This window comes from Chiloscyllium punctatum, chromosome 8 (assembly GCF_047496795.1).
Source record: "Chiloscyllium punctatum isolate Juve2018m chromosome 8, sChiPun1.3, whole genome shotgun sequence".
Classification (NCBI taxonomy): Eukaryota; Metazoa; Chordata; class Chondrichthyes; order Orectolobiformes; family Hemiscylliidae; genus Chiloscyllium; species Chiloscyllium punctatum.
Genome location: NC_092746.1, coordinates 78,268,144 through 78,278,460, shown reverse-complemented (window position 1 = coordinate 78,278,460; position 10,317 = coordinate 78,268,144).

Below are 10,317 nucleotides of genomic sequence, written 5' to 3'. Positions count from 1 at the left end.
CACTTTTTAGAATCAATCTAAACATCATGGCATAGACAGAGAACACACAGGGGGCCAACACCTTCAACATATTGTCTAGCAATCACCATTGTTAACAGCTAACCTGAGAATGCATCTTTTTAAAAAAAAGGTTTTGTGATTTACACATGAAAGAAGTGAAACTATCACTGTATTCTAACAGATGAAAGGCTTAACAGACAATCAATGTTTCAATGTATAATTTCAGTTACATCACACTGTAAATTTTTGCTATAAATTCTGTGTTAGGATTGAGTCCTCCACTATCACCCGATGAAGGAGCGTCGCTCCGAAAGCTAGTGTGCTTCCAATTAAACCTGTTGGACTATAACCCGGTGTTGTGTGATTTTTAACTTTGTACATTTATGCAAATTATCATCCAATGTCCTTTTAATATCTGAACTGAACCTGCCTCCACCACATGTCCAGACGGTGTATTCCATATTCTAACTACACTGCATGAATCTTTTCACAACACCCTTGCTTCTTCAGTATGTTACTTGAAACCTATTGTTCTTCGATTTGATTTGTTAGTGACACATGTACCGTGATACAGTTAAAACATTGTTTTATGTGCTATTCATGCAAATCATACCTTAGTAAGTACGTCAGGGTAATAGAACAGAATGCAGAATATAGTGCTACAGCTACAGAGAAGGTGCGGAGAATGATATCTTTAATGTATGAGGGCCTGTTCACAAGTCTGATAACAGCAGGGAAGAAGCTGTTCTTGAATCTGATGGTACCCATTTTCAAATGTTTGTATCTTCTACCTGATGGAAGAGAGTATAACTGGGATGGGAGAGGTCTTTAATTGTGTTGGCTACCTTCCCGAAGCAGCGGGAAGTGTAAGTAGAGTCAATGGAAGGAAGGTTGGTTTTTGTAAAAGACTGGGCTGCATTCACAACTCTCTGTAATTTCTTGCAGTCTTGGGCAGAGCAGTTGCCAAACTAAGCTGTGATGCATTTGGATAGGATGCTTTCTATGAGCACCTACAAGAATTGCTAAAAATCATTGTGGACATGACAAATTTCCTTAGCTTTCTCAGGAAGTAGAGGCATTGGTGTGCTTTCTTGACCGTAGCATTGAGGTGAATGGACCAGAAGAGCTTGTTGATGATATTTACTCCTAGGAACTTGAAGCTCTCAACCATCTCCACCTCAGCACCATAGATACTGACAGGGGCATGTCCTCCACTCTGCTTCCTGAGGTCAATGACTAGCTCCTTCATTTTTTGACATGAAGGGAGAGATTGTTGTCCTTACCTTGCCACTAGAATTGTACTCCAATATTTAGACCGTCTTTCAATGTTCTTCACACCAAAATGCATCATCACACACCTCTGCATCGAACCTCATCTACCACCTATCCACTCAATCCTTTTGGAGTTCTACACTACCTTCCACTAGCTTACAATTCAGCCAAGTTACATGTCATCTGCAAACTTTGAAATTATCCCCTGCATACCAAGATCCAGATAATTAAGCAAGGGACCGAATACCAACCTCTGGGGAACTCCACTACAAACCTTCCTCCAGTCCAAAAAGTATCCATTGTCCATACTCTGTTTCCTAACTCTCAGCCAAGTTTGTATCAATGTTCCTACTGTCCCTTTTATACCATGACCCTTTAACTTTCCTCCCGAGTGTGTTGTGTGGCACTACACCAAATGCTTTCTGGAAATCCATGTATACAACATCAGTAACATTAAAAAGTTCTGCGATTTACATATGAAAGAACTGAAACCAAATGTTCATTCTAAAACATGAGAGACTTAAACAATCCAGCTCTTTCTCAATATATAATTTCAGTTACATCACACTGTAAACTTTTGTTATAAATTCTGTGTCTTACAATCTTATAGTCCACAACTACCTGATGAAGGAGCAGCACTCTGAAAGCTAGTGCTTCCAAATAAATCTGTTGGACTATAACCTGATGTTGTGTTAGTTTTAATTTTGTACACCCCAGTCTAACACCGGCACCTGCAAATCATGGACATCAGTATTGGTTCCCAGTACCTCTTTAAAAAAAAGCTCCAGTGAGTTAGTTAAGCACAATTTCCCCTTTAGAAATCTATACTGATTCTTCCTAATTAACCCTCCTTTTTTCCACCACTGAAGGTAAACACACTAGTCTGTAATTACTTGGATTATCCTAACACCCTTCCTTAGTTAAGGTGTAAATGCTTGTATTCCTCCAGTTGCTGACACCTCCTCCAATGATTGAAAGATTATGGCCAGCACCCCTGCAATTTCTACCTTCACTTACTTCAAAATCCTTGGATGCATTTCATCCAGCCTCAATGCCTTGTCAAGTTTATGTACTAATAGTCTTTTTCCTTAATAATTTTGAGCTGCATCTTTCTCTTTTGTAAAGAGAAATGCAGTGTATTCATCTGACACCTCTACGTGTCCCTGCCTTCATGTATAAGTGCCCCTTTTTGGTCCTTAACTCTACCCCATCTTTACTAATTATTTGTCTAAAGGGGATTTCCTTTCATGTTAGCACCAAGTGTTTTCTCACAATTCCTTGTTGCTTCTCTTCTTTGCCTTTTTACCTCCCTCTAAATATTGGCATTCCTCTTAGTTCTCAATCATACATTCGACCTTATATCTGCTGTAAAAACACTTGTTGTTTCTAATGTTAATTTCTACTTTCTTTGTCATTCAGGGCGCTGTGGATTTATTTGGCCTACCTTTTCTATTAGAGGAATATACTTTGACTGTACCTGAATTATTTGATCTTTGAGGATAGTCCATTGTTGAGTTATTTATTTTTCCAGCGAATCTCTTGTTCCAGTCAGTCCTGCCGAGCTCTGTCCTTGCTCCACTGAAGTTAGCTCTCAGCCAATTGATTTTTCTTACCTAAGAACACAAGACCTAGGAGCAGGAGTAGGCAATTCAGCCTTCGAGCCTGCTCCACCATTTAACATGATCATGGCTGATCTCATTTTGGCCTTAACTTCCTTTCCTCTCCATAACACCTCAACCCAACACAAGTTAAAGATCTCCTAACTTTCTCCTTAAATTTACTCAGTGTCCCAGGATTCAACATATTCCAGGATAGTGAATGCTATAGATTCACAACCGTTTAGAGAAGAAATTATCCTGAATTGTTGTGTGTAATTCTCCACCACCATTCTGAATCTTATGATACAATGATTTGGTGAAGGGGAGACAGTGGCCTAGCATTAATATCACTGGAACCAGAACTCAGTTTTAATGTTCTAGGGAAATGGTCTGGGATCCCACCAGAAGACAGTGAAATGTTAATTGAATAAAAATCTGAAATAAAAAGCAAGCCAAATAATAACATAAGAACGAGGAGCAGGAGTTGGCAGTTCAGCCCTCTGAGTCTTCTCTTCCATTTGATACAATCATGGTTAATCACTTCTCAGCCTCAACTCCACTTTCCTGCCCATTCTCCATAACCCTTCAACACATTACATTTTAAAATATGCCTTCTCCTTAAATTTACTCAATGTCCCAGCATCCACTCAGGGGTAATGAGTTCCACAGATTCTTAGTCTTTAAGAGAAGTAATTTCTCCTCATCTGTTTTAAATCTGTTACCCCTTATCTTAAAACAATGATGTCTCATTCAGGATTTCCCTACATGAGGAAACATCCTTCCTACATCTCGTTAAAAAAAATCACACAACATCAGGTGATAGTCCAACAGGTTTCGGAGTGCTGCTCCTTCTTCAGGTGGTTGTCCACCTGAAGGAGCAACATTCCGAAAGCTAGTGCTTCCAATTAAACCTGTTGAACTATAATCTGTACTGTGTGAGTTTTAACTTTGTACACCCCAGTCCAACACCGGCATCTCCAAATCATTCCTATATCCACTTTGTCAATCCACTTTAGCATCTTATTAACGCTCAATTCGATCTCTTCTCATTCATCTGAAATCTGAGGTATAGGCCTAAACTGCTCAATCTCTTGTAAGTCATAGAGTCATACATATCCTAAATTAATCTAGTCTCATTTGCCAGCATTTGGCTCAGATCCCTCTAAGCCCTTCCTTTTCTTGTATCCATCTAGATGCCTTTTAAATGTTGTAACTGTATTCAAAGTTTGTGAGAAGATTTGTAGCTCGGGTGCTCGTTGTTGTGGTTCTGTTCACCGAGCTGGGAATTTGTGTTGCAGACGTTTTGTCCCCTGTCTAGGTGACATCCTCAGTGCTTGGGAGCCTCCTGTGAAGCGCTTCTGTGATCTTTCCTCTGGCATTTATAGTGGTTTGAATCTGCCACTTCCGGTTGTCAGTTCCAACTGTCCGTTGCAGTGGTCGGTATATTGGGTCCAGGTCGATGTGCTTATTGATTGAATCTGTGGATGAGTGCCATGCCTCTAGGAATTCCTTGGCTGTTCTCTGTTTGGCTTGTCCTAAGTGTTGTCCCAGTCGAACTCATGTTGCTTGTCATCTGAGTGTGTGGCTAATAAGGATAGCTGGTCATGTCGTTTCGTGGCTAGTTGGTGTTCATGGATGAGGATCATTAGCTGTCTTCCTGTTTGTCCTATGTAGTGTTTTGTGCAGTCCTTGCATGAGATTTTGTACACTACATTGGTTTTGCTCATGCTGGGTATCGGGTCATTCGTCCTGGTGAGTTGTTGTTTGAGAGTGGCTGTTGGTTTGAGTGCTGTTATGAGTCCTAGTGGTTGCAGTAGTCTGGCTGTCTTTTCGGAAATGTTTTTGATGTATGGTAGTGTGGCTAGTCCTTTGGGTTCGGCATGTCCTCATTCCGTTGTCTTTCTCTTAGGCATCTGTTGATAAAATTGTGCGGGTATCCGTTTTTGGCGAATACATTGTATAGATGTTCTTCTTCCTCTTTTTGCAGTTCTGGTGTACTGCAGTGTGTTGTGGCCCTTTTGAACAGTGTCTTGATGCAACTTCTTTTGTGTGTATTGGGGTGGTTGCTTTTGTAGTTCATCTGCTACCATCCCTCACCATCCTCTTCATGAAAATATTTCCCCTCGGATCCCTTTCAAATCTCTCCTTCTCACCTTAATCCTATGCCCTCTAGCTTTGGACTCCCCAATCAAGGGAAAAAAACCTTGGCTATTTCCCCTATCCATGCCTCTCATGATTTTATAAATCTCTGTAAGGTCACCTCTCAGCCTCCAAAGCTCCAGGGAAAACAGCTCCAGGCTGTACAGACTCACCCTGTAGCTCAAACTCTCCAATCCTAACAACATCTTTGTAAATATTTTTGAACCATTTCAAGTTTAACAACATCTTTACTGAAGCAGAAATTGAATGCAGTATTCCAAAAGTGGCCTAACCAATTCCCAGTACAGCCACAACATGACAACCCAAATCTCTACTCAATGCACTGACCAGTAAAGGCAAGTGCACCAAACATCTTTTTCTCTACTTTGCATACCTGTGACTCCACTTTCATGGATCAATGAACCTGTACTCCAAGGTCTCTTTGTTCGACAACACTCCCCAGGATCCTACCATTAAGTATAAAAGTGCTGCCCTGATTTGCCTTACCAAAATGCAACACCTCACAATTGAAGTGGGAGATGGAACGGGGCAAGATGTCACTAGGTACACTGACACACAAGATGGCCTCTGAGCTATATGGTGGCCACTTGGCACACAAGATGGCCGCCGGACCACAATATGGAGAGAGACAGCAAAGCAAACACAGATACAGCATCACTGACCTATTATATTACAAAATGCATAAAAGTATCTTGACATGTGCTCCGGGTTGAGAGAAGACTCGCAGTTGATCACTGTGCTGTTGGTATCTTTCTCTCCCCAGAGCTCTGGGATTTCCTTGTACAATAAATTCTATCGTTGAACCCGGACTCTGACTCCAAGGCTGGTGATTTTCCCCACAACAATTGACGCTGCTCCTAATGAAGGAGCAGCGCTCTGAAACCTGTTGGACTATAACCTGGTGTTGTGTGATTTTTAACTAGATGTGAGAAGGATGTTTCCTCATGTGAGGTTCTTATTACTGGTGCCGTGGTCAAAGGCCATGATCAGGGAGCCAGGGTAAGAACCAATTTATACCTGCAAACGGGAAGAGTCAGGCTGGGCCAAAAACACAGTTTAAAAGGTATATCAATTGTAATGTCTAACTTGCTACAGTACTGAGTTAAAACATTTAAGTGCATGTCAGTGGAGAATAAGTGTTTAACTGTATTAACTGTTGTATGAACCTGCTGCTTGTGCTGAAACAGCCAGTGGACAAGGTAGTGCCTGTCTCAAAAGCCCTGCCCTAAACTGGTTGCTAAGAGGGGTAACCCCACGCGAAGATTGGGATTTGAAGTGGGAATTGAGGTGCCGAGGGCACTAGGAGTTGTGAAGCACATGTGACTAAGTCAGGTAACATTGGACTCTGCAGGGGCGAACAATGCAGAGTCCAGTTAGAGTATCAGTTAAAAGTTGGGTTCTGTTTGTACTTGTAATTTCCAATGTGTGAGGAAGAGGAGCTGATCACTCTGACCAAGAGCCAAACCTCAGTGGAGCACACGTTACCAAGGTGGGGAGCGTGGACACAGTAACCATGATACCCTGTCAGTGCGTAGTAGAACGACAGAGCTTGAATAGTGGCGGTGGCCAGGAGGGTAAAAGAGTCCCATCAGTAGAGAGCACACCGGGCTAGAGATGGGCCTATCGGGAGGCGTTGGGTCAGTAGAGGTGGCCAGGAGGGTAGAGGAGTCCCGTAGAGTGCACACCCTACTGAGCCAGCATTCCCAGCCAACCGGTAGGTACCGACTAGTGGTGGTGGGTGGGAGGGTAGAGAAATCCCACCGGTAGAGAGCACACCTTGCTAGGAGGCTGCTACGGCCATACGGATGATGCTGGGACAGTATTATTGGCCGGGGGTAGAGAAGCCCCCATTGGTTAGGAACACTTTACTGTTGGTGGTATCTGGGGATACACAATCTGCTAAATAGCAGATCTAAGTTTTTAGGGGGATACTTCAAGTTCCTTTATTGAGAAATACAAGGCAGACAGACAAGGGTTGACAGAGCAAATGAAGAAAAGTAGTTGTGATCCATCCCAGACATTAGCACAACAGAGAGAGTAGATAGATAAACAGAAACGGAATAAAACTAAAAATATAAGGTTAATGTTAGTACACCAATTAGCAGGCCTAACTGAACAAGTGAGTGCCTCCACTAGTAGGTAGAGAAAGGGCCAGGAACAAGTTAAAGAGCTGCAGGACATAATACAAGAGTTAGAGCAAGAGCTAAGAAAGCTGCACAAAAATTCACATGTGGATTCACTTCCTCCTTATGAGACCGTCCAGCAGAGACCAACTGCTCTCTCTGTTGAACGAACTGTGCAAGAGTATCACTTAGCGCCAGTTACTAGAGGAGGAACAGACTTCCAGCCCAAAGTGAATTATAAACCCCTCACCCCAGGGGAAAGTCAGCAAGTTATGGCGTCCCTGGGCAAATTGCAGCCACAAAGCGCAAAGTCCAGGTTCTGGGAAGAGCTGGATAGTCTATGGGTAGGGACATACACCAGCTGGTCCGGGCAGCTTGGCCAGCGGACAAGTGGAGGCAGGTAACTGGCAGATCCAATGCCACAGCAGCCTGAGACTTTAGGGGAGGATGGTGGACACATGCCATTGCCCTTACAGCTGAGATAGATACCCAGCAGACCCCCTTCACCAACTCTAAAGAAGAAATTCAGAGGGTGCAAGAAAATGCACTCACAAACTGGAGCAAGATCACAACCACTAAACAACTTAAAGGGGAAGGAGCCTCTGAGTATGGGGGATAATTATTTAGGGTCTATCAGGAATGCTCATGGCAAGCAAACCCAGATTGGGGGGGGACCAGGCACTCATCCGAGCTTTTAGAGTTGGGCTCTCTAGCATCCACCAAGCCATCCTGAAAATGGGAGTAATAATGTCCCAGGATTCTGATAGCCTAGTCATATGTACTAGAGGGATGCAGGAGGCAGAAGCTCCTGCAATGAAGGCGATACCTGACAAAGCAGCCTCCCGTAGTAGAGGCGAGAGTAGAATAAAACGATCCTGCCACAACTGTGGCTGACAGGGACACGTTGCCAGAGACTGTAGGGTCCCACGAGCAGGGGATAGAGCAGGGAACAGTGTAAAATACTGCAGCCATTGCAAAAGAACAGTTTACATAGAAGCAGTGTGCTGGGAAAAGCATAGGGCACCCCCAAACACAACCCGGAGCACCACGGATTGGCAGGAATCCCGAGGTCATAGGATTCTTTAAATGGCTTTAGTTGGCTTCAGTGCTTCCATGTGCCTTTTTCTTTAATATCTATACAGGCACTGGTGTCCCCACTTATTACCACATCATACAGCCCATTCCATTTTGGGGCAAAGCCTGGTTTGTCAGGCAGTGCTCACAGTAGGACGCAGCTTCCTGCTGCTGGGACCTCAGCGAAGATTTTGAGTTCCCCTGCCTTGTCCTTTACTGTAAAAGCAAATTTATTCTGGGCCCCAGAGAAGGATAATGACCCGTTCCATCAGCCAGGAGTTCTGTGCTGACTGGCAGATCCACACCACTTTGGGGTCATCATTGGGATGGGGATTCTTGGGATCGCAATCTTTGGGGACGCAGCAGGTGTCATCAGCGCTAAAAACCAAAATTACCTTGTATGTGGCCTGACTGTCTTAGGCAATAATACCACAAAGGCTCTGGAAGCAATTAATATAGAGTTGGCTGAACTCTGTAGACACATTACGTGGTGGATGATCAATTAGCACGGCAAGGAGGAATTTGTTCAGTTATTGGTGACAATTTTATCACTCATGATGACTCTTATAACATTACAAAAGCTATCAAGAATATCCGAGACTAGCTAAATAATTTCCGACAGGGAGCCACAATTACAGAGAGTTGGCTAAATTGGTTGATAGGTAAATCTCGGGGACCCTATTTGACACACAGGATAGTTCTCCTCATTGCACTCATGCTGGTATACTGTGTGGGCTGTAGATGTTTAAAGCTCTGCTGTAGGGCACTGCTGACAAGAACTGTACCAGCAGCGAGTGTCACCACGGAAGAGCCCCCCCAATGAAATTGGCATTCCATGGTACCCTTCAGGAGGAGGAGCTCCTAGAGATGACCTACCTCTACATGTAAATTGGGTGGTTTGCAGGAGATCACCAAAGTCGCCTCTTTGACCATAAAGGGGGGAGAGAAGTGAGAGATGGCTCGGGGCAGGGTGACACCTGGCACACGGACACACAAGATGGCCACTGAGACATCAGTTGGACACTTGACACATGAGATGGCCACTGGACCACAATATGGAGAGGGACAGCAGAGCAAACACAGATACTGCCTGGGGCCACCAGAATGCCAGCACAATGCACTCACAGCCTAGTTGATTAGTTTAAGGTGGGTGAGTAGAGAATACACATGAGTAACGTATACTGCCCGCAGAAGTGTCTGGGTCAAGCCAACACCTTTGGTAGAAATGCTAACAGCTTGATATGGATTCAATGCAAAGTGCTAATACCCAGGGCTGCAGCAATCGTCCTTCTCAGGAAGAGCGATTAGCGCCCATTACTACAGGAATGGACTTCATTGTAGATGCTGAAATTGACAATGTCTGTGCTGAAATTGACAACAACTATGCTGAAATTAGCAAAGGCTGCACTGGAACTGACAATGACTGCACCAAAACTATCAACGATTCTGCAATGTTTACAATAAACTATGTTACAAAGACAATAACCTCATCACTGACCTATTGTATTACAAGATGTATAAAAGTAGTTTTACGTGCTCCGTATAGAGAGAAGAATCGCAGCTGACCACTGTGCTGTTGGTGTCTTTCTCTCCCCAGAGCTCTGGTACTTCCATGTACAATAAACTCTATCGTTGAACCCTGAGTCTGACTCCAAGCTTGGTGATTTTCCCAACACGACGGCTGGAGGAAGAGCGCCTCATCTTCCGCCTAGGAACCCTCCAATCACAAGGGATAAACTCAGATTTCTCCAGTTTCCTCATTTTCCCCTCCCCCCACCTTGTCTCAGTCCCAACCCTCGAACTCAGCACCACCTTCCTAACCTGCAATCTTCTTCCTGACCTCTCCGCCCCCACCCCCACTCCGGCCTATCACCCTCACCTTAACCTCCTTCCACCTATCGCATTTCCAACGCCCCTCCCCCAAGTCCCTCCTCCCTACCTTTTATCTTAGCCTGCTTGGCACACTCTCCTCATCCCTGAAGAAGGGCTCATGCCCGAAACGTCGATTCTCCTGCTCCTTGGATGCTGCCTGACCTGCTGCGCTTTTCCAGCAACACATTTTCAGCTCTGATCTCCAGCATCTGCAGTCC